Below are 25866 nucleotides of genomic sequence, written 5' to 3'. Positions count from 1 at the left end.
ATGAACCTCTACCAATGGCATATTGTAGGCCGGCCTGAATGAAGAGACTAACCATAGGGGGGAGGCCGAGAAAAAATTGTAAGTGTTGGAGCAGAAGTTGCTTCAACAACAAGAGTTCATGATTAGGCAACAACAAGTCCTCGAGAAGAGGATGCCGATCTACGAAACCCACATAGGGGTAAGTTCTTTAACTCAGTAGATACCTGCTACATCATTCAATATCTAATGAAAATATTCACTTCCATTCAACTAGGAAATATCATGTAACAAGTGAGGAGGATCTTCCTCCTCTTCCTCCTATCCTAATTTCAACTTTGTAAGTCTTTCAACTTTTCAATCATTCATCTTACCATGACATATGCTTAATGTCTCATCCTTATAGATGCCTTAGTCGGTTGGATCCAACAACATGCATCCTTCTAGTGCATCGCCTACACCTAGGCAGTCAAGCCAAATGACACCTAGTGGTGCTGCTGGCGCTTCGACCCAGGCCCCCAACATAGAATGACCACTCCAGGTATTTTTTTTCTATGCTTGTGTCTTGTTGCTTTCATTTCTTAAACCCATGATAGTGCATGAAACCTTGATCTAGAGCTCAAAACTTTTAATTTGGCAATGCATGTTCTTCCATGTCGATATATACATAGTGCTCACCACTTATCTTCACTCTGAAACATGTCAATTGTTGGCAATTTAAGATCGGAAACTCATGTTGTCGTAATGAACTTTTGGACACGTAGAGTGGCTGGAGGTCAAGACTATGGCGTTGGAGGCTAGTTCGGGGGTTACTAAGAGAGTTCGGGACTAAGGGTCCTTGGGACGCTTACCTATTTCCGTGGCCCGGACTACTAGGTCGTTCTATCATTGTTATTGGGCTACGGGTAAATAAAGTGACACTATATTCAAGATGGATTCTTCCGTAGACTTGGCGTGTACTCCATGGTTACGTGGTGATCGACATATTTCTTCCTTGATGTATAACTGACATTGTGTAACCCTGGTATCCCTGGTATCTATATAAACCAGAGGGTTTAGTCCATAGGACAGATTAAGCTCATTACTCCTAGGGTTTATACCACAACATCCGATCTCGAGATAGATCAACTCTGTACTTTGTACTCCACCATTAATATAACAAAAGTGGTACATAGGGTTTTACCTCCACCAGGAGGGCTCGAACCTGGGTAAACATCGCCTTCCTTGTCTCTTGTTACCCATCGATCCAAGATCCATAGTTCGGAACCCCTACTCGAGATCCGCTGGTTTTGACACCGACAGCGGGCTGCGCCAACCCGTCACTGGGGCGGAGGTTCCTCATACTGAGCCCACACGTAAAATGTTCTTCATCATAATGGCCTTCACGGAGAGGGTCAACGGGTCATGGCAGAAGTTCTGGTGTGTCGGCCTCATCTCCATGCTCGTGATCATCGCCATGCTTGTCCTCGACACCATCGCCATGGGGTTCATTTTTTATTGCTTTATGGAAAAAATTGTGATGGCGAATGTGCTTGCTAAGTGTTCAACTAAATGCATAAACCCAAATAAGTTTTACGTCGTTATATACAGGGGATCAGCTAGATCCGGCTAAAACTTAGTGTAGTAAATATACTTCACTAAGGTTTACTTCGACGTTTACTCCTCTATTATTAAAGGGTCAATTAGAAATGGCCTTAGTAGAGTAGATGGCTTGAGGCGGAAGGCGAGCCGTTGGATCTTCCTTGTGCAATTTCAGTTGTTCCTTCACTAAATCTTTGTCCCGCGGAGTCTGAAGAATATGACACTAGCTGGAGTAAATAGCATAAAACTACTAGTTTACACGCTAGGATTCCAAAGAACTACTGGTTTTTAATTTATCTCACATAACTACCAAACATGTGGTCGGCTATTTCAAAAAACCAAAAACATCCAATGCTTTACAATTGATCGTGATTATGACAATTGGGACCCACATGTAAGAAAACTGATTGTTTGACCATTTGTTTGCCTGTTAACTCACACATGGGGTCCACATGCCAGCTCTCTTCTTCGTTCTCTTCACTCCTTGTACCTCGCTTCTTCCCCAGGAGGTGGATGGAGCGCTGGCCTCTGCTCCTTCCACCAGCGCCAGTCACCCCTCCTTCCACCACACCGGCATCGCCCGGCCGCTCCTCCGCCTCCACAACTGCCCCCTCTCCCTGGAACTTCTTCTCCTTAGTGAGGCCTATTCTCCCCCAATGTGCCGACAGCCTCCACCTGTAGCTATGGCGCCCGACGTGCCACCCTCCATGGAGCCAGGGCACCATCAACCAGAGGTGTTGTCCCGTCGACATGGACGGTTTCGACGGAAGGGAGCTCCATAACAGTGCCGCGACGGAAGGGAGCTCCACGGCGGCAGCATGGCTGTTAGTCGCGACGGATGGGAGCTCCACGCGCCGCCCACGGCGGAAGGTAGCTCCACGGTGGTGCCATGCATGGCTACCAGTCGCGACGGAAGGGAGCTCCACATGCTGTCGCCGATAGAAAGGAGCTCCACGATGACGCCATGGCTGTTGGTCGTGATGGATGGGAGACCCACGTGCCGCCCACAACGGAAGGGATCTTCACGGTGGCGCCATGGCTGCTGGCCGACGACCCTCTTGGCGGCTGGTCGCGCACGGCCACGGGAGGGACCCGATAGTTTTTTCAAAAGTTTGGAGAAACCTCACTATGTTTTTGAAAAGTTTGTAGGGACTTGATGGCATTTTTGAAAAGTTTGCACACACTGACATGTGGGAACCATATGTAAGTTAATGGTCCTTGGATCGTTTAGGTGCAGGCTCGACCTGTCATAAACCTATTGAATTAAGATTTGGGGTTTTTTGAAACAGCCGACCACGTGTTTGGTAGTTATCTGAAAAAAATATAAACCATAGTTTTTAAAACCCTAGCATGTAAACTAGTAGTTTTATGATATTTAGTTCAATCACTACCCCGAGCAAGTGAAGACTACTTCCCCAAATCCATCCATCCATCGAACCCTATCCGCCATCGCATTCCAGCCCCACCCCTGAGCCCCAGTCTAGACGATGCAAGGGGTGCCGATGGGGCACAACAAGAATGTTGCCATCGACGACGATGGTTACTCCCTGCCGCAGGACGACGAGGCTGGGACGCCGCCACGGAGAAGGAGAAGCCACCGGCCAAAAACTCGCCCGACAACTAAGGGAGACGGGGACAAGGCTGCCACGGCAGCGCCCAACCCCAATAGCTGTCGAGGAAGAGAATGGGCCAAAAACTGCTCCAAGAAGCCACACAAAAATAAGAAATGGAAGGTTAGATTTACCATGAATGATGAGAACATCGACAAGCTCCTGGGTGTGATGGGGCATCCTCCCCAACCCACACCGGAGGCTGAGGTGGGAATTTTGTGGCTGCCCCTGATGGGTGATGCAGATGATGCCAGAGGAAACAAATCGAAGAAGAAGAAGAAATAAAGGAGGGTTTACTGTCAATGATGATGATGCCATTGACAAGCTCTTTGCAGAGATTGAGGACCGGCTTGTTGATATTGCGGTGGCTGCTGTGACCGGTCTGGATGATGCTGAAGGGAAGAAATGAAAGAAGAAAAGAAGAAGGGCGGAAGGACAGGACTGGACGAGGAGGATTTGGAAAAGCTTGTTGCCGAGATCGGTGAAGGCCCAACACCAGCACCAGAGAAGGAGAAACTATCCCAGGCACCACCTTACGCTCCAACCGTGAAGGGGGGCGCTGAAACTGCATAGGTTGGTAATGCAGAGCAGAATGCCGGGGAAGGAAAGGTAGAGTCTGCTGCAGCCAAGAAGAAAAGGTAGAAGAAATACAAAGAAGGAGAAGAAGGCAACAACAAAGGGGGCATAGGCTAAGAAGGAAGAGGAAAAGGAGCCACATGCGCCTAAGGGCAAGGTTGAAACGAAGAAGCTCCCAAAGCATGTTTGGGAGATGCAGGAGGCTCTTGCAAAGAGGTAGGAAGCCAAGGAGCAGAGGAAGAACATTTGGGAAAGAGGAAGAGGATATTTCAAGGAAAGATGGGGAGAAGAAGGTGATGACCCACAAGTATAGGGGATCAATCATAGTCCTTTCGATATGTAAGAGTGTCGAACCCAACGAGGAGCACAAGGCTCTGATAAACGGATTTCAGCAAGGTAATAACTGCAAGCACTGAAAGTAGCGGTAACATGTGATTGTGTAGCGAGGTGAAACGTAGCAAGCAAAGAGTAACAAGTAACAAGTAGTAGCAACGGTGCAGCAAGTGGCCCAATCCCTTTTGTAGCATGGGACAAGCCTGCACAAAGTCTTATAGGAGGAAAAACGCTCCCGAGGACACACGGGAATTTCTGTCATGCTAGTTTCATCATGTTCATATGATTCGCGTTCGTTACTTTGATAGTTTGATATGTGGGTGGACCGACGCTTGGGTACTGCCCTTACTTGGACAAGCATCCCACTTATGATTAACCTCTCTCGCAATTATCCGCAACTACAAAATAAGAATTAAGACAAAGTCTAACCATAGCATTAAACTAGTGGATCCAAATCAGCCCCTCACGAAGCAACGCATAGACTACGGTTTAAGATTCTGTCACTCCAGCAACCCATCATCTACTTACTACTTCCCAATGCCTTCCTCTAGGCAGAAATATGGTGAAGTGTTATGTAGTCGACATTCACAAAACACCACTAGAGGAAAAACAACATACAACATATCAAAATATCGAACGAATATCAAATTCACATGACTATTATTAACATAACTTATCCCATGTCCTCAGGAACAAAAGTAACTACTCACAAGACATAATCATAATCATGACCAGAGGTGTAATGAATAGCATCAAGGATCTGAACATAAACTCTTCCACCAAATAATCCAACTAGCATCAACTACAAAGAGTAATCAACACTAGTAGCAACCTTACAAGTACCAATCGGAGTTGCGAGATGAAGATTGGTTACAAGAGATGAAATAGGGATTGGAGAGGAGATGGTGCTGATGAAGATGTTGATGAAGATGCCTCCCCTCCGACGAGAGGAGTGTTGGTGATGACGATGGCGACGATTTCCGCCTCCGGGAGGGAAGTTTCCTCGCCAGGATCGTCCTGCCGGAGCTCTAGATTGGATCTGCTCAAGTTCCGCCTCGTGGCGGCGGCAAAACCACGAAAAAGCTCCCTCTTGATTTTTTTTCCAGACCAGGACGCTTTATATAGGAAAAGAGGGGGCTAGTGGGCCTTCATGCAGCCCACAAGCTTGCCCACCGCCAACCAGGGGGGTGGTGGCGGAGTGGGGGCTTGTGGGGCCCTGGTGGCCCCCCTCCGGTAGTTCTTTCGCCCAGTATTTTTAATATATTCCAGAAAAAATCCATGTAAATTTTCAGGAAAATTGGAGATGTGCAGAATAGTGGACTAGGATTTGCTCCTTTTCCAGTCTAGAATTCCAGCTGCCTGAATTCTCCCTCTTCAAATAATCCTTGGAAAATAAGAGAGAAAAGGCATAAATATGGTACCACAAGTAATATAACATCGCAAAAAGCAATAAATATCAACATGAAAGCATGATGCAAAATGGACGTATCAACTCCCCCAAGCTTAGACCTCGCTTGTCCTCAAGCGAAAACCATGTTCCATAAACATGTCCACATGTTTGGGGACGAAGGTGTCGATAAAACATAATACGGAAATGAGGGCATCATGATTACACATAGGACAACAATACATCAAAAATATTCTTATGGGAAAGTAACAATTCCTTCACAAAGCAAAGCATGAAGCAAAAAACCTTACCGAGAAGTAACCAACAATAGTCCATAGTCATTGAAGCAATTGCAATTTATCACAACATCGGAAAGAGTCAAATAAGAGCTTGTAAGGCAAACCCACATACTCAATCATCTCTTTTGTTTTCCACAATTGTTACAACTCACGTGGTACTCATGGTGTCAAAGTTTCAGCTGAACACAGAGGAAGATAGGGGCTTATAGTTTTTCCTCCCAACGGTTTACCTCAAGGGTAAGGTCAACAATAATAAAGCATAAGTACTCAACTCCAAGTTGATATATGAATATAGATCTTTCCCAAGCATGTTACGGTAGCTAAGACAAAGGCAAAAGGGGAATTGGTGATGATCACCATGACTCTTTCAAGGGTAAAAAGTAAAGGTACAAGATAGGCCCTTCGCAGAGGGAAGCAAAGGTTGTCATGCGCTTTTGAGGTTTGGATGCGTGTCCTCTTAGTGCGGAGGAACGTCACTTTATATTGCCTCCTGTGATAAAGAACTTTATTATGCAGTCTGTCGCATTTATGTCTTCCTCATCACATGTTTGTACAAAGCTTATTTTCCACACACTAATAGATCATACATATTAGGGAGCAATTTTTATTGCTTGCACCGATGACAACTTACTTGAAGGATCTTATTCAATCCATAGGTAGGTATGGTGGACTCTCATGGCAAAACTGGTTGGAGGTTTATGGATGCACAAGTAGTATCTCTACTTGGTGCGGGAGTTTTGGCTAATAAGAGGTGGAAGCAATCGTCACATGCTAAGGGATCTCTAATCATATAACATTTTTTGGAACCAAGCAAACACAATTCATTATGTTGTCTTCCTTGGCCAACATCTACTCCTAGGCATGTAATAGTTTGGTGAGTGCTCACAATTGCAAAAAGTGTCTAAGATGATATATTTATATGTGAACCTCTCTTTTCTTATTACTTTTTATTAATTGCAACAATGACTGAGGTCTATGTTGGTTTATTCTCAACAAGTTTCAATCATCATACGTATCATAAGTGAAGCTATCATTTTCCATAAGATCATCTCATGATCTTTCATGCTATCGTTCTTTTCATACTCTTTGATCATGGCACAAAGCAAAGCCCTTGACTATGACACTCTTTATTATATAGCTGGTAAGCTCGAATACATCGGGGGAGAGACAAAAGCAAAAGACTCAAACTAAAAAAATAAAGACTTATTCCTCTAAAAGAAGAAATAAAAACTAAAAAGGAAAGAACTAAAACAAAGGTAAAAGAAAAAGATATAAAGGTGATACGATACCAGGGCAACTCCCCCAAGCTTGGCAGCAGCCAAGGGGATTGCCCATACCAATGCTTGGTTGTCTTCCTTTGGTGGTGATGGTGTTGTTGTTGGAGCAGTATTGAGCCTCCGTCTTCCAAGGCATCGGTGCTCCATCATGGCAGGATGAACGAGTCACCGGAATCCTCAAATATGCAGCCAACCTTATTGATGTAAATCTGTACTCATACTCACAGTTTTGATTCTGCAGGTCATTGATCTGGCCCTGAAGTTGGTCAACCCTATCGTAGAGCCTGGAGAGATGTTTCCCAATATCAATGGCATCCATCTTGTGATTGCTAGTGAACTCTGTGATCATCATGTGGTTGGCGTTGAGTCCATGCTCCACCATCCCTTGGCACTTGAAGACTTATTGCTCCATTGCTTCGAGCCTCGTCTCCATGCTTCCGATCATCTTAGGCCCCTCAACATCACGGATGTGCAACATCCCCTCGCTCATCTTGATAGACTGAGGGTGCTTCAGTAATTCCGTGAGGTAGGGATTGATGACCTTCTCGAAGATCTTGTCCTTAGGAGCATTTGGGGAAGTCATGATGATCTAGATCTGCGGCAGAAACAAGCTCGAAACGAAAACATAGGAAAACTGCACGATACGAAGATCAAAACCTTCGGGCGAATATATATTGATTTTTTCTGGGCCAGAAGGAGTCCTCCGCAAGAAGACGGAGTCCGGGAGGCACACAAGGTGCCCACAAGCTTGCCCTCCGCCACCAGGGGGGTAGGGCGGTGGCAGGGCTTGTGGACGCCTCGTTCGCTCTCCGGACTGCTTTTTATTTTTCTAATTTTCCAAAAATTCCAAAACTGAGGAAATTTCCTATTGGAAAAGTATCGGAGTCCAATGTCTTGCCGAAACAAATACATCTTTGTTTTCAAGGTCTGAAACAGGCTAATAAACATCCCTTATGTACTCCTCTGGAGTTATGACATTAATGATATTGTTCTCAACATTTATGGGAGTACCAGAGATGTAATGCTTGATTCTTTGACCATTTACCACTCTAGGAAAATTTCCTTCCGTGTTATTGATTTTGATGGCACCGGAACGATATACTTCCTCGACAACATAGGGACCTTCCCATTTAGAGAGGATCTTGCGTGCAAAGAATCTCAAACGAGAATTGTACAGCAAGACATAATCACCTACGTTGAACTCTCGTTTCTGTATTCGTTTGTCGTGCCATCTCTTAACCTTTTCCTTGAACAACCTAGCATTCTCATATGTCTGAGCTCTCCATTCATCTAACGAGCTAATATCAAACAACCGCTTCTCACCGACAAGTTTGAAATCAAAGTTGAGCTCTTTGATTGCCCAATAAGCTTTGTGTTCCAGCTCAAGAGGTAAATGACACGCCTTACCGTAAACCATTTTATACGACGACATGCCCATGGGATTCTTATAAGCAGTCCTATAAGCCCATAGTGCATCATCAAGTTTGCTAGACCAGTTCTTTCGAGATCTATTGACGGTCTTTTCTAAGATCAACTTGATCTCCCTATTATTCAACTCAACTTGACCACTAGACTAAGGATGATAAGGATATGCAACTCTATGGTTGACATCATACTTAGCTAGCATCTTGCAAAAAACACCATGAATGAAGTGTGAACCGCCATCAGTCATCAAGTATCTAGGGACTCCAAATCTTGGGAATATGACTTCTTTAAGCATCTTAATAAAGGTGTGGTGATCAGCATTTTTAGTGGCGATAGCTTCTACCCACTTAGTAACGTAATCCACAGCAACTAAGATGTGAGTGTACCCATTTGAACTCGGGAAGGGTCCCATATAATCAAAGCCCCATACATCAAATGGTTCAATGACAAGTGAATAGTTCATAGGTATTTCCTGACGCTTACTGATGTTCCCTATCCTTTGGCATTCGTCAAAAGACAAGACAAACTTACAAGCATCCTTGAAGAGCGTGGGCCAATAGAAACCTGATTGCAATACCTTATGGACAGTTCTATCTCCAGCATGGTGTCCTCCGTAGGCTTCGGAATGACACTTCTGCAGGATCTGTCCCTGTTCATGTTCAGACACACAACATCTAGTAACACCATCTACTCCTTCCTTATAAAGGTGAGGATCATCCCAAAAGTAGTGTCTCAAATCAAAGAAGAATTTCTTCTTTTGTTGATAGGAGAAACTGGGTGGTATGTATTTGGCTATGATATAGTTTGCATAATCGGCATACCACGGTGCACTAAGTGAAGTGCGAATGACACTTAATTGCTCATCAGGAAAGCTGTCATCAATAGGTAGTGGGTCATCAAGGACATTCTCTAGCCTAGACAAGTTATCTGCTACAGGGTTATCAACACCCTTTCGGTCAACAACGTGCAAATCAAATTCCTGTAGCAGGAGAACCCATCTGATCAGCCTAGGCTTAGCGTCCTTCTTCTCCATGAGGTACTTAATAGCAGCATGATCAGAGTGAATAGTGACTTTGGAGTCAACTATGTAAGATCTGAACTTTTCACATGCAAAAACGACTGCTAAAAATTCCTTATCCGTAGTGGCATAGTTTCTTTGGGCATTGTCTAGAGTTTTACTAGCGTAGTGAATGGCATTGAACTTCTTGTCAACTCTTTGTCCTAGAACAACACCAACATCGTAATCACCAGCGTTAGACATGATTTCAAAGGGCAAGTTCCAGTTAGGTGGTTGAACGATAGGTGCGGTTATCAAAGCCTTCTTAAGTATTTCAAAGGCTTCCTCACAATCCTCATCAAAAACAAAAGGAACATCCTTCTACAAGAGGTTGGTAAGAGGCCTAGAAATCTTAGAGAAGTCTTTAATGAACCATCTATAGAAACCAACATGACCTAAGAAACTTCGTATACCTCTGATATCTGTGGGGCAAGGCATTTTCTCAATTGGACCAACCTTAGCCTTATCAACTTCAATGCCTCTTTCAGAGATTTTGTGTCCTAAGACGATACCTTCATTAACCATAAAGTGGAACTTCTCCCAATTCAAGACGAGGTTGGTTTCTTCGCATCTCTGTAAGACTCGATCAAGGTTGCTGAGGCAATCATTAGAGGAAGACCCGTAAATGGAAAAGTCATCCATGAAAACCTCGACAATCTTTTCACGTAAGTCAGAGAATATAGCCATTATACATCTTTGGAAGGTGGAAGGTGCATTACATAAGCCAAAAGGCATACGTCTATAGGCAAAGGTACCGAAAGGGCAGGTGAAAGTGGTTTTCTCTTGATCAAATTGTGCAATAGGTATCTGCGAGAAACCTTAATAACCATCTAGAAAGCAGAAGTGTGTGTGTTTTGATAGCCTTTCTAGCATTTGGTCGATGAACGGGAAAGGATAATGATCTTTCCTGGTTGCCTTGTTCAGTTTCCGGAAGTCTATCACCATTCTATAGCCGGTAATAATCCTTTGTGGGATTAGTTCATCCTTATCATTAGGAACAATGGTGATACCTCCCTTCTTAGGTACGCAATGTGCTAAACTTACCCAATCACTATGAGCGACAGGATAAATGATTCCTGCTTCCAGAAGCTTTAATATTTCTTTTCTAACGACCTCTTTCATCTTAGGATTTAATCTCCTTTGATGATCAGCAACTGGTTTAAAGTGCTGATATAGAGTAGGACTAATACCCTTAAGATCATCAAGAGTATATCCAATAGCAGCGCGGTGCTTCCTCAGAGTTTTTAGTAACTTCTTCTCTTCGTGCTCTGAGAGGAGAGCACTAATAATGACAGGATATATCTCCTTCTCATCAAGATAGGCATACTTAAGAGTATCAGGCAACTGTTTAAGCTCGAACACAGGATCACCCTTTGGTGGGGGAGAATCCCCAAGCAGTACAACATGCAGATTATTCTTGAGAATAGGATATTGTTCTAAGACAATTTTATCTATCTCATCTCTCTCCTCCATATGCATATCATTTTCATGCTCAAGCAGATATTGCTCTAAAGGATCCATAGGAGGTACGGAAATAGAGGCAAGAGCAATGATTTCATCCCTACCAGACGACTCTATTTCATGGGGTTGTCTTCCAAACTTGGAGAAGTTAATTTCATGAGACACACCCTCGAAACTTACTGTGACAGTCTGCTTAATGCAATCAATGTGAGCATTGACAGTGTTGAGAAAGGGTCTACCAAATATGATGGGACAAAAGCTATCTTGCACAGTACCAAGGATGAGGAAATCAGTAGGATACTTCGTCTTACCACACATGACTTCTACGTCTCTCACAATTCCGAGAGGGCAGATAGTGTCTCTATTAGTTAGCGTAATAGTGACATCAATGGGTTCTAACTCTGCATGTGCAATCTCATCTTTGATTTCATCATATAGAGAACGGGTATTGCTTGATTTCATCATATAGAGAACGGGTATTGCTTGATCTCATCTTTAATAGCTCCCATATCACATAAACCATGGTAACAGTGACTCCTATCTTAACAGAAACAACGGGCAGGCCAACTTTAGGTCCGTGCTTGTCTTTCACGTGAGGTTTAGCAATTCTAGTAGAGTCCTCACAGAATTTGATAACATGCCCATCTATGTCTTCGGCTAAGAGATATTTGATAATATAAACACTAGGTTCAACTCTAATCTCCTCAGGGGGTGCAAGTAGTCTAATGTAACCCCTACGTATCACAGTTGGAGCTTTAGAATAATCCTTTATCCTAGCAGGGTATGGTGGTTTCTCAGTGTAAGCACAAGGAACAACAGGATCACTAAAAGCAATGATTTTCTCCTCAGCTAGATTGGTTTTGGCTATGTTGCTTTCTACAGGAGGATGATATTTAAACCACTTCTCTTTGGGAAGATCAACATAAGCAACAAAAGATTCACATAGAGAAGCTACTATCTCAGAGTCAAGTCCATAATTAGCGCTAAAATATCTAGAAGTGTTTGTCTCAACAAAAGATTTAACGCAATCGAACTAGAAATTCATACCTGACTCCTTACCTTCCTCCAGCTCCCAATCTTCAGAGTTGCGTTTGATTCTCTCTAATAAATTCCACTTGTGATCAATATCCTTCTTCATAAAAGAACCGGCACAAGAACTGTCAAGCATGGTACGATCTTCATGAGAAAGCCGAGCATAAAAGTTTTGAGTGATGATTTCTCTCGAGAGCTCATGATTGAGGCATGAATATAGCATTGATTTAAGCCTCCCCCAAGCTTGAGCTATGCTTTCCCTGTCACGAGGCCAAAAGTTATAAATAAAGTTCCGATCACGATGTACTAAATGCATAGGATAGAACTTTTGATGAAATTCTAATTTCGACCGATTGTAGCCCCATGATCCAGCATCATCACATAGCCTATACCATGTCAACGCCTTATCCTTCAAAGATAAAGGAAATAATTTCTTCTTTACCTCATCCTCGGGCAAACTTGCAAACTTAAATAAACCACAAACTTCATCTACATAGATTAGATGAAAGTCTGGATGTGAAGATCCATCTCGTGTAAAAGGATTAGCCAGAAGTTTCTCAAGCATACCCAAAGGAATTTCATAAAATATATTTTCAGTAGGTACCTCAGGTTGAGGAGCAACTCCTCGTGCTTCCGTTCGTGATGAAGATACCCCAAACAAACTCCTCAAAGGAAGAGTTTTCATAGTGACAAGTGACAAAAAATTTCAGCACAGTATATAAATGTTTCCTTACCAATTTCCACTTACGAAAGGCGTTTCACTCGCCGGCAACGGCGCCACAAAAGAGTCTTGATGACCCACAAGTATAGGGGATCAATCTTAGTCCTTTTGATAAGTAAAAGTGTCGAACCCAACGAGGAGCAGAAGGCTCTGATAAACGGATTTCAGCAAGGTAATAACTACAAGCACTGAAAGTAGCGGTAACAGGTGATTGTGTAGCGAGGTGAAACGTAGCAAGAAAAGAGTAACAAGTAAGAAGTAGTAGCAAAGGTGCAGAAAGTGGCCCAATCCCTTTTGTAGCAAGGGACAAGCCTGAACAAAGTCTTATAGGAGGAAAAACGCTCCCGAGGACACACGGGAATTTCTGTCATGCTAGTTTCATCATGTTCATATGATTCGTGTTCGTTACTTTGATAGTTTGATATGTGGGTGGACCGGCGCTTGGGTACCGCCCTTACTTGGACAAGCATCCCACTTATGATTAACCTCTCTCGCAAGCATCCGCAACTACAAAATAAGAATTAAGACAAAGTCTAACCATAGCATTAAACTAGTGGATCCAAATCAGCCCCTCACGAAGCAATGCATAGACTGGGGTTTAAGATTCTGTCACTCCAGCAACCCATCATCTACTTACTACTTCCCAATGCCTTCCTCTAGGCCCAAATATGGTGAAGTGTTATGTAGTCGACGTTCACATAACACCACTAGAGGAAAAACAACATACAACATATCAAAATACCGAACGAATATCAAATTCACATGACTATTATTAACATGACTTATCCCATGTCCTTAGGAACAAAAGTAACTACTCACAAGACATAATCATAATCATGACCAGAGGTGTAATGAATAGCATCAAGCATCTGAACATAAACTCTTCCACCAAATAATCCAACTAGCATCAACTACAAAGAGTAATCAACACTACTAGCAACCTTACAAGTACCAATCGAAGTTGCGAGACAAAGATTGGTTACAAGAGATGAACTAGGGATTGGAGAGGAGATGGTGCTGATGAAGATGTTGATGAAGATGCCTCCCCTCCAACGACAGGAGTGTTGGTGATGACGATGGCGATGATTTCCGCCTTCGGGAGGGAAGTTTCCCCGGCAGGATCGTCCTGTCAGAGCTCTAGATTGGATCTTCTCAAGTTCCGAAACCACGAAAAAGCTCCCTCTTGATTTTCTCCAGACCAGGACGCTTCATATAGCAAAAGAGGGGGCTAGTGGGCCTTCAGGCAGCCCACAAGCTTGCCCACTGCCACTAGGGGGGTGGTGGCGGAGTGGGGGCTTGTGGGGCCCTGGTGGCCCCCCTCCGGTAGTTCTTTCGCCCAGTATTTTTAATATATTCCAGAAAAAATCCACGTAAATTTTCACGGCAATTGGAGATGTGCAGAATAGTGGACTAGGATTTGCTCCTTTTCCAGTCCAGAATTCCAGCTGCCTGAATTCTCCCTCTTCAAATAAAACTTGCAAAATAAGAGAGAAAAGGCATAAATATGGTACCACAAGTAATATAACAGCCCAAAAAGCAATAAATGTCAACATGAAACCATGATGCAAAATGGACGTATCAGAAGGCAGAGGAAGCAAAGACGAGGAAGAAGCAGAAGTTGCTCAAGAGGTTAAGAGCATCTCTAGCACAACCCGTATAATGCCGGCCCGCAAAAGTCGTTTATAGTTTGCAAAAAATGGTTTTTGCGGACCAGCGCGGGCGCGGACAGAGCCATACCCTCCAAAACGGACCCGTATAAAAGGATATTTGCAGAAGATGCTATTATATGGGTCGTCAATGCGGGGTTTGCTCGGTCGCCACCGCGTCGACCCGCAAACTGGAAAACCTCCTAATAAAACATAATTGGAATTTGACACCGATTTTGGTAAATGAGTTCGAATTTAAAAAATAAAACATAGTTCACACGCGAAATGAAAGCATAGTTTAAAAGACAAATGCAAAAGGACTTTATGCATCCTGATCGTTCTTCACTCTGCACCATCGAGGTCATCAACGCACCCCAATCCATCGACTCTCTCGAATCGATCGCGTGCACTTGTTCGTACTCCGACACTTGTCCCTACTCCGGCACCGAAATCATTAGTTCCGATTTTAGAGGAGAAACCATCACCAGTATTGTAACATGCAAGCATCCTCCTCTTCAAGATGGCTCTCCTTGTCATATCATGCCATTCTTTGCTGATATCATCCATGTCATTGCGGTTCAAAGTCATGATCCTATTCTCTTCGGCAAGAAGGTTGGCCATGGTTTTGATCTCAGCGGCGCGTGCTTTTCTGTCAGCAACTTCCTCGAGAAATTTCCACCTCTCTTGCTTCTCTCGTGCCTTCTTCTCGGCCAAATCTATCTTTGCCTCCACAGACTTTGATAGCAATACTTCATTTGATTGCAGCATGGAATCTATCTTGTCCCGCAAGGTCGATGCTTAGTGTTCCCTTTTGATCTTCTCGTTTGTCTTTTTGTCACCATCGGGCTTGTTCAAGTTTCTTGGGCCATCATCATCTTCATCTTCATCCATGTCCATAAATGAACCTCTCTTCGGTGGGGATTCTCTATTAATCAACGCCCACTTGTCGCAGTTTTTGAGCAATTCCCTACAATGCTCTAGTTTAAAAAATTTGCCTTCGGAACCATCCAAGTCTTTGTATCATTGTTGGGAAATTTTTTTCCTACACAATTAAAACAAAGTCAAACTGATGGAACCATTTAATATTGTGCAAACGGATTTGACATGACCCAACTCACATAGTCGGATTCGATGGTTCCACTTGGAGGAGCATTGTGAACTTGCTCCAAGCAAGCTGCCCAACGGCTACAAGTCGTCTTGATCACGTCCCAACGACCTTCGAGTAACCTAAAGGTATGTCTTGTCCTATTGGGATACTTGGCCATGAATCAGAAGTGTTGATCTTCAGTTCTTTGCCAATACGTCTTGGCGGTTTGCGACACACCCGTGCAAAGATCCATAGACACCGCACTCCAAGCCTTGATCAAGATTTGAACATTCAAGATCGTGTAGTTCTTCGATCTCATGCTTTTGTCCTTGCGATTGCTGATATGTCCCCTCATCTACCTCCTCTACCTCATCTTCACCATCGTGGTCATCAACGCCACCCTCCAATTCATTCTAATTGAAACCAGCGATCGGGGCTTGATCGATGTTGACTGCATTGGTGGCAAACAAGTTCATGAACTCGGCAGCGGCATTGTTCGAAAAACCACTACATTGAGTGAAAGCACATCAAGATCTACCACAATGGCGAAAAATCGACGCAAAAAATAAGTGAGCAAAGATGCATACCTTCCAACCCTTTCATCGAACACCTCGCCTATGGTGGAAGCAGCGTCGTAGAAAGGCACCGTCGTGGAACATCTCGCCGGGGCAGATGGAGTGGCCGAAGGTTTCTTCGTAGGAACCTTCTTTCGCTTCACACCCGAAACCTTTCTCATCTTCCTCTTCGGTGGCCCGGCGTGCCTTCCCTTCTGGCTGGGCCAGCCAAAATGCCGCCCTGCACGACAACTTTGCCTTGCCACTTGCGGGCTGGCGCATTGGTGACTAGGGCGACAACAGGGGCGACATGGCCGGCGACGAGATTCGAAGGACGGGATTGCACGTGCGCGACCTCCATGTTGACGAGATCCGCTGGCTAGAAGGCTTCCATTGTGGCAAAGAATGGTGGGGAAGAAGGTTCGGAGCATGCGGTGGGTGGGGCAACGTCTGCCGGGGAGGGGGGCGGGGAACGGATGCGGAAATTTCCCTCACGCCAAATCTCGTTGCGGATAAGGGGCGAGCTCTCGTCGGCCTTCCACCCCATGAATCTCAAGGTTGAGGGCGAACTTTTGCGCCGCGCCACAAAAAATTTACGGGCCGGACGCGTTTGCGGGTCTCGTCTGGCAGCATTTTCTACCCTGACTTGTATTTTCGCAGTTATTTTGCGGGCCAGGGCATTATACGGGGTATTCTAGAAATGCTCTAAGCTTTTAACAGGGAAGCAGAAGGAGACAATTCCTTGGATGAGAGGGAAGTTCCAGTAGCTGATGGAGCTGCCCTTGAGATAAAGAAGAGAGCCAAGTATGATAGCAAGAAGAAAGAGGCTCAAACAAAGACTTCAGAGACGCGGAAGGTAGGTGTGGAACAACAACAAGGGGTAAATGAAGCCAATATTGATGAGGAAGTGTATGTCATAGTGGATCAGGAATCTCAGTCTCTAGTGGTGGAATCTGAGATGACAACAGAACCCGACCAAGAGGTTGAAGAGGCAAAACAAGAAGAGGAGGAGGAAGATGAAGATGACTAGGGTGCAAAGTGTTGGCATGATATCAACGTGGATTTGCCAAAGACAGGAGCTTTCGAGGAGGAAGAGTAGGAGGGGGGAAGCCTATTGCCATGAAGCAAGAAACTTATAAACTACAACCTGCAGTGTGATACTTCTCCAACGTATCTATAATTTTTGATGGTTTCATGCTATTATCTTGTCAAACTTTGGATGTTTTGTATGCCTTTTATATCTTCTTTGGGACTAACTTATTAACTCAGTGCCAAGTGTCAGTTCCTTTTTTTCTGTATTTTTGATCTTTTCACACGAGGATTTTAAATGGAGTCCAAACGAATTAAAACTTCCAAAAAGATTTTTTTCGAAACAGAAGACGATCGTGAGACTTGAGAACCTAGGCACAGCGTCACCAGGGACCCCACAAGCCCTCATGGCGCGGCCAGGGGGGCCCGCGCCTCCCAGGCTTGTGGGCTGCCTGGGCCTCCCCTGCCCTAGGTCTTTCGCCTATATATTCCCTAAAATCCCAGAAAAAAATCAGGAGATCCACGAAAATACTTTTCCATCGCCGCAAGCTTCTGTCTCCGCAAGATCCCATGTGGGACACATTTTGGTGCCCTACCGAAGGGGGGATTCGGATGCGGAGGGCTTCTTCATCAACACCGTGACCTCTCCGATGATGCGTGAGTAGTTCACTATAGACCTACGGGTCCATAGGTAGTATCTAGATGGCTTCTTCTCTCTCGTGGATCTTCAATACAAAGTTATCCATGATCTTCATGGAGATCTATCCGATGTAATCTTCTTTTGCAGTGTGTTTGTCGAGATCCGATGAATTGTGGATTTATGATCAGATTATCTATTAATCTTATTTGAGTTTCTTCTGATCTCTTATATGCATGATTTCATATCCTTGTAATTCTCTTCGAGTTGTGGGTTTTGTTTGCCCAACTTGATCTATGATTCTTGCAATGGGAGAAGTGCTTGGTTTTGGGTTCATACAGTGCGGTGACCTCACCTAGTGACAGAAGGGGTACCGAGGCACGCATCATGTTGTTGCCATCAAGGGTAAAAAGATGGGGTTTTCATCATTGGTTTGAGTTTGTCCCTCTACATCATGTCATCTTGCTTAAGGTGTTACTCTGTTCGTCATGAACTCAATACACTAGATGCATGTTGGATAGCGGTCGATGTGTGGAGTAATAGTAGTAGATGCAGAAAGTATCGGTCTACTTGTCTCGGACGTGATGCATATATGTATGATCATTGCCTTAGATATCGTCATGACTTTGCGCGGTTCTATCAATTGCTCGATAATAATTTGTTCACCCACCGTAATATTTGCTATTTTGAGAGAAGCCTCTAGTGAACACTATGGCCCCCGGGTCTACTTCACACCATATTTTCAGCCTTACTCTTTTACTTTGTTGCACTTTCCGCCTTGAGATCTCACTTTGCAATCAATCTTGAAGGGATTGACAACCCCTTTATAGCGTTGGGTGCAAGCTCTTTTGTGTTTGCGCTGGTACTCTGGACTTGACGCGATTCTCCTACTGGATTGATACCTTGGTTCTCAAATTGAGGGAAATACTTACTGCTCCTGTGCTGCATCGCCCTTTCCTCTTCAAGGGAAAAACCAACGCAAGCTCAAGAGACGATGGAAGATTTTTGTCGATGTAGCAGAAGGATTTCTAGCGCCGTTGCCGGGGAGGATCAAGTCAAGAACTCATCCAAGTAAGTGTCGCAAACTCATCTCTTGCATTTACTTTTTTTTGCCTCTCGTTTTCCTCTCCCCCACTTCTGAAAAACAAGAAATACAAAAATATTTGCCTTCTCTCGTTTGCCTTTTTCGTTCGCCCTTTTTTCTCGCTTGCTTTCTGTCCGCTTGTCTGCCTGCTAAGACCTGTATGGCCCAACCAAGGGATTTTGATGCTCACTATAAGAGGTTGAAAGAGATTGAAACTAGTGTTAAATGCTTCATGTCTACACATTTTGATTACAACAGTTACTTTTGTAGATTACTGAAGGAGAAAAATTCTTTTTTGGCTTTTATGAATAAAGAAATTGACGATATGGCAAAAGAATTCCTTGCGCTAAATTCTCAGTTTCTCGTCTTGAAAAATTGGTAGGCTAGATTTCTGATAAACACGCTACTTTAGTCAATAAAATGGCTGCTAAACCAGAAATTTGTGATGAGAATCACGAAGATCTTAAAGTGCTTGGTGTGACTCCCATTGAATCTTTGTTCTCTTGTGTCAAACCTAATGATGATGGGGCTGGATATGAATCCACTTTGGTTGAAAAACGCCCCAATGATTCGGAGTCGATCTATCTTGATGCTAAAAGCATTGAAAGTGGAGTAGAAGATATTAAAACCTTGAGTAGTAATGAAATTACTACTTTTTATTTCAAGGAATTCAATTATGATAGTTACTCCTTGATTGAATGCATTTCCTTGATGCAATCCATGCTAAACTCTCCACACACTTATAGCCAAAACAAGGCCTTTACCGATCATATCGTCGAAGCTATGATAAAATCTCTTGAAGAGAAACATGAATTGGAAGTTTCTATCCCTAGAAAGCTTCATGATTAGTGGGAACCTACTATCAAAATCAAAATCAAAAACTATGAATGCAATGCTTTGTGTGATTTGGGTGCTAGTGTTTCCGCGATTCCAAAGTCTTTATGTGATGTTCTGGGTTTTAATGAGATTGAGGAGTGTTCTCTCAATTCGCATCTTGCGGATTCTACTGTCAAGAAACCTATGGAAAGTATCAATGATGTTCTTATTATTGCAAATAGGAACTATGTACCCGTGGATTTCATTGTGCTTGACATTGATTCAATCCTACATGCCCTATCATTCTTCGTAGACCTTTCCTAAGGACTATCGGTGCTATCATCGATATGAAGGAAGGGAATATTAGATTTCAATTTCCTTTAAAGAAGGGCATGGAGCATTTTCCAAGAAAGAAAATAATATTGCCTTATGAATCCATGATGAGGGCTACTTATGGTTTGAGCACCAACGACGACCATAGGTGATTCTATCGCTTTATGCCTAGCTAAGGGCGTTAAACAATAGCGCTTGTTGGGAGGCAACCCAATGAATTTATATTTTTCCTTCTGTTTTGTTGCGTCCACACCATCATAATTCTGTTACGATAGTGTCTTTTGTGTTTCTTTTTGTGTTTGAGCAAAGCAAAACCTTTACGACTAGTCTTGGTGATGGTTGTTTGATCCTGCTGTAAAAAGACAGAAACTTTGTGCTCACGAGATTATTTTTAATTTTTATTCGGAAAGATATTTTGAGTTGATTCTTTTTGCTGCTGGTTGATATGCCGTTTTCCCAGGCAGTCGTAATTTTTCAGAATTGTTGAGGTAGCATAAGTATACGAAGTATACAGATTCCTACAGATTGGTCTGTTTTTGACAAATTCTGTTTTTGTTAAGTTGGTTGCTTGTTTTGATGAAACTATGGATAGTATCGGGGGGTATTGGCCATGGAATAGTTAGAATATAGTAATCTAACACCAATATAAATAGAAATCAAGATTTCTGTAGCACCTAAAGAGGTGGTAGTTAGTTTTCTTATGCTAATGATATCACGAGTTTCTGTTTAAGTTTTGTGTTGTGAAGTTTTCAAGTTTTGGGTGATATTCTCATGGACAAAGGGATAAAGAGTGGAAAGAGCTCAAGCTTGGGGATGGCCAAGGAATCCCAAGCCAAATTCAAGGACACAAAAAATCCTAAGCTTGGGGATGCCCCGGGAAGGCATCCCCTCTTTCGTCTTCAATCCATCGGTAACATTACTTGGAGCTATATTTTTATTCACCACATGATATGTGTTTTGCTTGGAGCGTCTTGTATCATAGGAGTCTTTTCTTTTTGTTGTGTCACAATCATCCTTGCTGCACACCTTTTGATAGAGACACGCACTCATCATGATTTTGCTAGAATGCTCATCGTGCTTCACTTATATCTTTTGAGTTGGATAATTTTGCTCTATGTGCTTCACTTAGATCTTTTAGAGCATGGCGGTGCGTAACTTGGTAGTTGGCTGGTGCTATGAAAGTAGTCCCAAAGGTGATAGGTACACAAAGAGGATACAAAAACCTCAATCTTCATGTGCATTGAGTAGAAAGAGAAGTTTTTATTCCCCTCAATTAGTTTTGAGACGTGGATTTGGTAATATTAAGAGTTATGTTAGTAGGGTGTTGTGAATCTAGAAATACTTGTGTTGAAGTTAGTGATTCCCGTAACATGCACGTATGGTGAACCGCTATGTTAGGAAGTCGGAGCATAATTGATCTATTGATTTTCATCCTTTGTGTTGCGGTCGGGATCGCGCGATGGTTAACACCTACCAACCCTTCCCCTAGGAGTATGCGTTTAGCACTTTGTTTTGATTACTAATAAAAACTTTCGCAACAAGTATGTTAGTTCTTCATGACTAATGTGAGTCCATGGTATAGATGCTCTTTCACCTTCCACCATTGCTAGCCTCTCTAGTACTGCGCAATTTTCACCGGTGCACAAACCCACCATATGCCTTCCTCAAAACAGCCACCATACCTACCTAATATGGCATTTTCATAGCCATTCCGAGATATATTGCCATGCAACTCCCACCGTTCCGTCTCATGACTTGTGCCGTCAATCTCATATTGCCATTGCATGATCATAAGATAGCTAGCGATATGTTTTGACGTCATACACCAAGCTAGATCGTTGCACATCCCGGTACACTGCCGGAGGCATTTTCCTAAAAAGTCATCATCGTTCTAAGCTTTGAGCTGTGAGTAAATAAAAGTGTGATGATCTTCATTATTAGAGCATTGTCCCATGTGAGGAAATAAAAAAATAAAAAAGAGGCCAAAGTTGCCCACAATAAAAAAAACCAAAACAATATATTAAAAAAAGAGAGAAAAAGAGAGAAGGGACAATGCTACTATCTTTTTTCACACTTGTGCTTCATAATAGCACCAATGATTCTTCATGATTGAGAGCCTCTCGTTTCTTCACCACCATATGCTAGTGGGAATCTTTATTATATAACTTGGCTTGTATATTCCAAGGATGGGCTTCCTCAAATTGCCCTAGGTCTTCGTGAGCAAGCAAGTTGGATGCACACCCACTAGTTCTCCTTTTGAGCTTTCACATACTTATAGCTCTATTGCATCCTTTGTATGGCAATCCCTACTCATTCACATTGATATCTATTAATGGGCATCTCCATATCCCTTTGATACGTCGAGTCAATGTGACCATCTCCTCCTTTTTTGTCTCACAACCACCACCACACTCTATTCCACCTATAGTGCTATATCCATGGCTCACGCTCATGTATTGCATGATAGTTGAAAAAGGTTTGATAAAGTAAGAGTGTGAAAACAATTACTTGGCCAATACCGGGGTTGTGCATGATTTACATTCGTTGTGTGAGGATGATGGAGCATAGCCAGACTATATGATTTTGTAGGGATAACTTTCTTTGGCCTTGTTATTTCGAAAGTTCATGATTACCTTGCTAGTTTGCTTGAAGTATTATCGTTTTCATGTCAATGGCAAACTACTGTTTTGAATCTTACGGATCTGAACATTCATGTCACTTGAAAGAAGTTACAAAGGAAAACTATGCTAGGTAGCATTCCACATCAAAAATTCAGTCTTTATCACTTCCCTGCTCGAGGACGAGCAGGATTTAAGCTTGGGGATGTTTGATATGTCTCCAATGTATCTATTATTTTATGATGGTTTCATGCTATTATCTTGTCAAACTTTGGATGTTTTGTATGCCTTTTATATCTTTTTTTGGACTAACTTATTAACTCAGTGCCAAGTGCAAGTTCCTGTTTTTTTCGTGTTTTGGACCCTTTTCAGAGGAGGATTTTAAACGGAGTCCAAACGGAATAAAACTTCCGAAAAGATTTTTTCCGAAATAGAAGACGATCGGGAGACTTGAGAACCAAGGCAGAGGGTCACCAGGGACCCCACAATCCCTCATGGCACGACCAGGGGGGCTCGTGCCTCCCAGGCTTGTGGGCTCCCTGGGCCTCCTCTGCCCTAGGTCTTTCGCCTATATATTCCCTAAAATCCCAGAAAAATCAGGAGATCCATGAAAATACTTTTCCGCCGCCGCAAGCTTCTGTCTCTGCAAGATCCCATCTGGGGCACATTCTGGTGTTCTGCCGGAGGGGGGATTCGGATACTGAGGGCTTCTTCATCAACACCATGACCTCTCTGATGATGCGTGAGTAGTTCACTATAGACCTACGGGTCCATAGCTAGTAGCTAGATGGCTTCTTCTCTCTCTTGGATCTTCAATACAAAGTTCTCCATGATCTTCATGGAGATCTATCCGATGTAATCTTATTTTGCGGTGTGTTTCTCGAGATCCGATGAATTGTGGATTTATGATCAGATTATCTATGAATCTTATTTGAGTTTCTTCCGATCTCTTATATGCATAATTTCATATCCTTGTAATTCTCTTCGAGTTGTGGGTTTTGTCTGGCCAACTTGATCTATGATTCTTGCAATGGGAGAAGTGCTTGGTTTTGGGTTCATACCGTGCGGTGACCTCAGCCAGTGACAAAAGGGGTAGCGAGGCACGCATCATGTTGTTGCCATCAAGGGTAAAAAGATGGGGTTTTCATCATTGTTTGATTTTGTCCCTCTACATCATGTCATCTTGCTTAAGGCGTTACTCTGTTTGTCATGATCTCAATACCCTAGATGCATGCTGGATAGTGGTCTATGTGTGGAGTAATAGTAGTAGATGCAGAAAGTATCGGTCTACTTGTCTCGGACGTGATGCCTATATGTATGATCATTGCCTTAGATATCATCATGACTTTGCGCGGTTCTACCAATTGCTCGACAGTAATTTGTTCACCCACCGTAATATTTGCTATTTTGAGAGAAGCCTCTAGTGAACACTATGGCCCCCGGGTCTACTTCACACCATATTTTTAGCCTTACTCTTTTACTTCGTTGCACTTTCCGCCTTCAGATCTCACTTTGCAATCAATCTTGAAGGGATTGACAACCCCTTTATAGCGTTGGGTGCAAGCTCTTTTGTGTTTGCGCAGGTACTCTGGACTTGATGCGCTTCTCCTACTAGATTGATACCTTGGTTCTCAAACTAAGGAAAATACTTACTGCTCCTGTGCTGCATTGCCCTTTCCTCTTCAAGGGAAAAACCAACGCAAGCTCAAGAGACGACAGAAGATTTCTGTCGCCGTAGCACAGTGCCTACTGTAAAAATTGTTGCTCTACCTTTTGAAAACACTATAAAAAGAGTGATACTGAAAATGTGTGTGCCCATAATGGAACTGCTAAAAAGAAAGGGAAGAAAGGATCTTCTAAATATGATGACGCTGAACATGCTAATGACCTCTGTTCACCAATCTGTTGTATCCTTGGTCATGTCAACACTGGAAAGACAAAACTGCTAGATTGTATTAGACGAAGTAATGTACAAGAAGGAGAAGCCGGTGTTATTACTCAAAAGATTAGAGCTACGTCCTTCCCAGCTGAGAACATTAGAGAGAGAACAAGGGAATTGAAGGCTAATGCTACTCTCAAGGTTCCAGTATTGCTTGTTATTAATACTCCTGGCCACAACAAGTCCTTTAGTAATCTGCGTTCTAGAGGTTCAAGTTTGTGCGACATTACTATTTTGGTTGTCGACATTATGCATGGGCTTGAATCCCACACAATTGAATCCTTGAATCTCTTGAAAAGCCAAGATGCAGTATTCATAGTTGCTTTGAACAAGGTACTGTAAATGCATCTTGTGCCCCTTAGTGATTCTGGTGGATTGAATACTTATAGGTTAAGATACTAATGTGTTTATGAGTGTACACATGCCCTATAAGACGCTGACGAGTTTGAGTTGTTTGAATAATATTGACCCCTAAAAATGTATGTCTTCGAGTGAAGACTTTGGTCGTTCCTTGAAGACTTTGATAGCGAAGAAATAGCTATTCCTCATGAAGACTTTGAAAATGAGGAATTTGGTGTATCCTGAATAAAATACTCTTAAGACTATGAAGCTTGAAAATTTACTCTTTCTGTTTCATTTCATTCTTTCTTGAGTCATAGGAACACCATACTGATAAAGGGGATCGAGGTAATACTAAGGAAACATTTCCTCATGATGCTCAACTCAAAGCCACAATACCAAATGCTCATAGTGAAGCCTTTAAAAATCTCTCCCACAATTATCAAAGTATTTAGTGATAGAGATGAAGTTCTTATGGTCGCTAAAGAAATTGTACTAACTGAGGAGTTAGGATTTCACTAGTGAGAATTGCCTATCAGTCAGGAACATGAGAGACATGAGGACTTTCACATTTGAAAGATCTCACCGTTGTCGCGCAGCACGCCACCCGTCCGTCCCCATTCTTAACCACCCAACGGTCATGACATTAAGGGTATTAATGTCAAATCATGTCGGGATGCTCCCACGCTATAAATAGCCGCCCCACACAACAACTAGTTGTTGGCTGCTCCGAGAGAAACTGACACTTGTCATTTAGACCAACCCATTCCTTGAGGTCTTTGTGAAAAAAATCATCAAGTGAGGAAAAACCCCAAACACCCAAACCAAAACCAAAACCCAAAGTGATTGAGTATCACTGAAGATATTGTTTGTGTGGGGAACCATCGCTTGTTACCTTTGAGGACTGTTAGGAGTCAATGGTCTAGAGCATCCAGCGGTCAATTGTGGATCGCCAGGTGGCCGAGCCTGTGAGGGTTTGGAAGTCTGCCCTGAAGACTTACCACGAGTGTTGGGCGAGGACTGTGTGTCCTTAGCTCAAGGATACTGTG

At 43.1% G+C, this 25866-nt stretch overlaps 1 pseudogene; it reads left to right on the top strand.

Annotated features, from left to right (window-relative positions):
* Positions 1–3059: 3059 nt before the first annotated feature.
* LOC123396687 lies at positions 3060–24820 on the top strand (annotated as a pseudogene).
* The last annotated feature ends 1046 nt before the right edge of the window (positions 24821–25866 follow it).

Source organism: Hordeum vulgare, chromosome 1H (assembly GCF_904849725.1).
Source record: "Hordeum vulgare subsp. vulgare chromosome 1H, MorexV3_pseudomolecules_assembly, whole genome shotgun sequence".
NCBI lineage: Eukaryota > Viridiplantae > Streptophyta > Magnoliopsida > Poales > Poaceae > Hordeum > Hordeum vulgare.
This window is presented reverse-complemented; position numbering and strand designations above follow the sequence as displayed.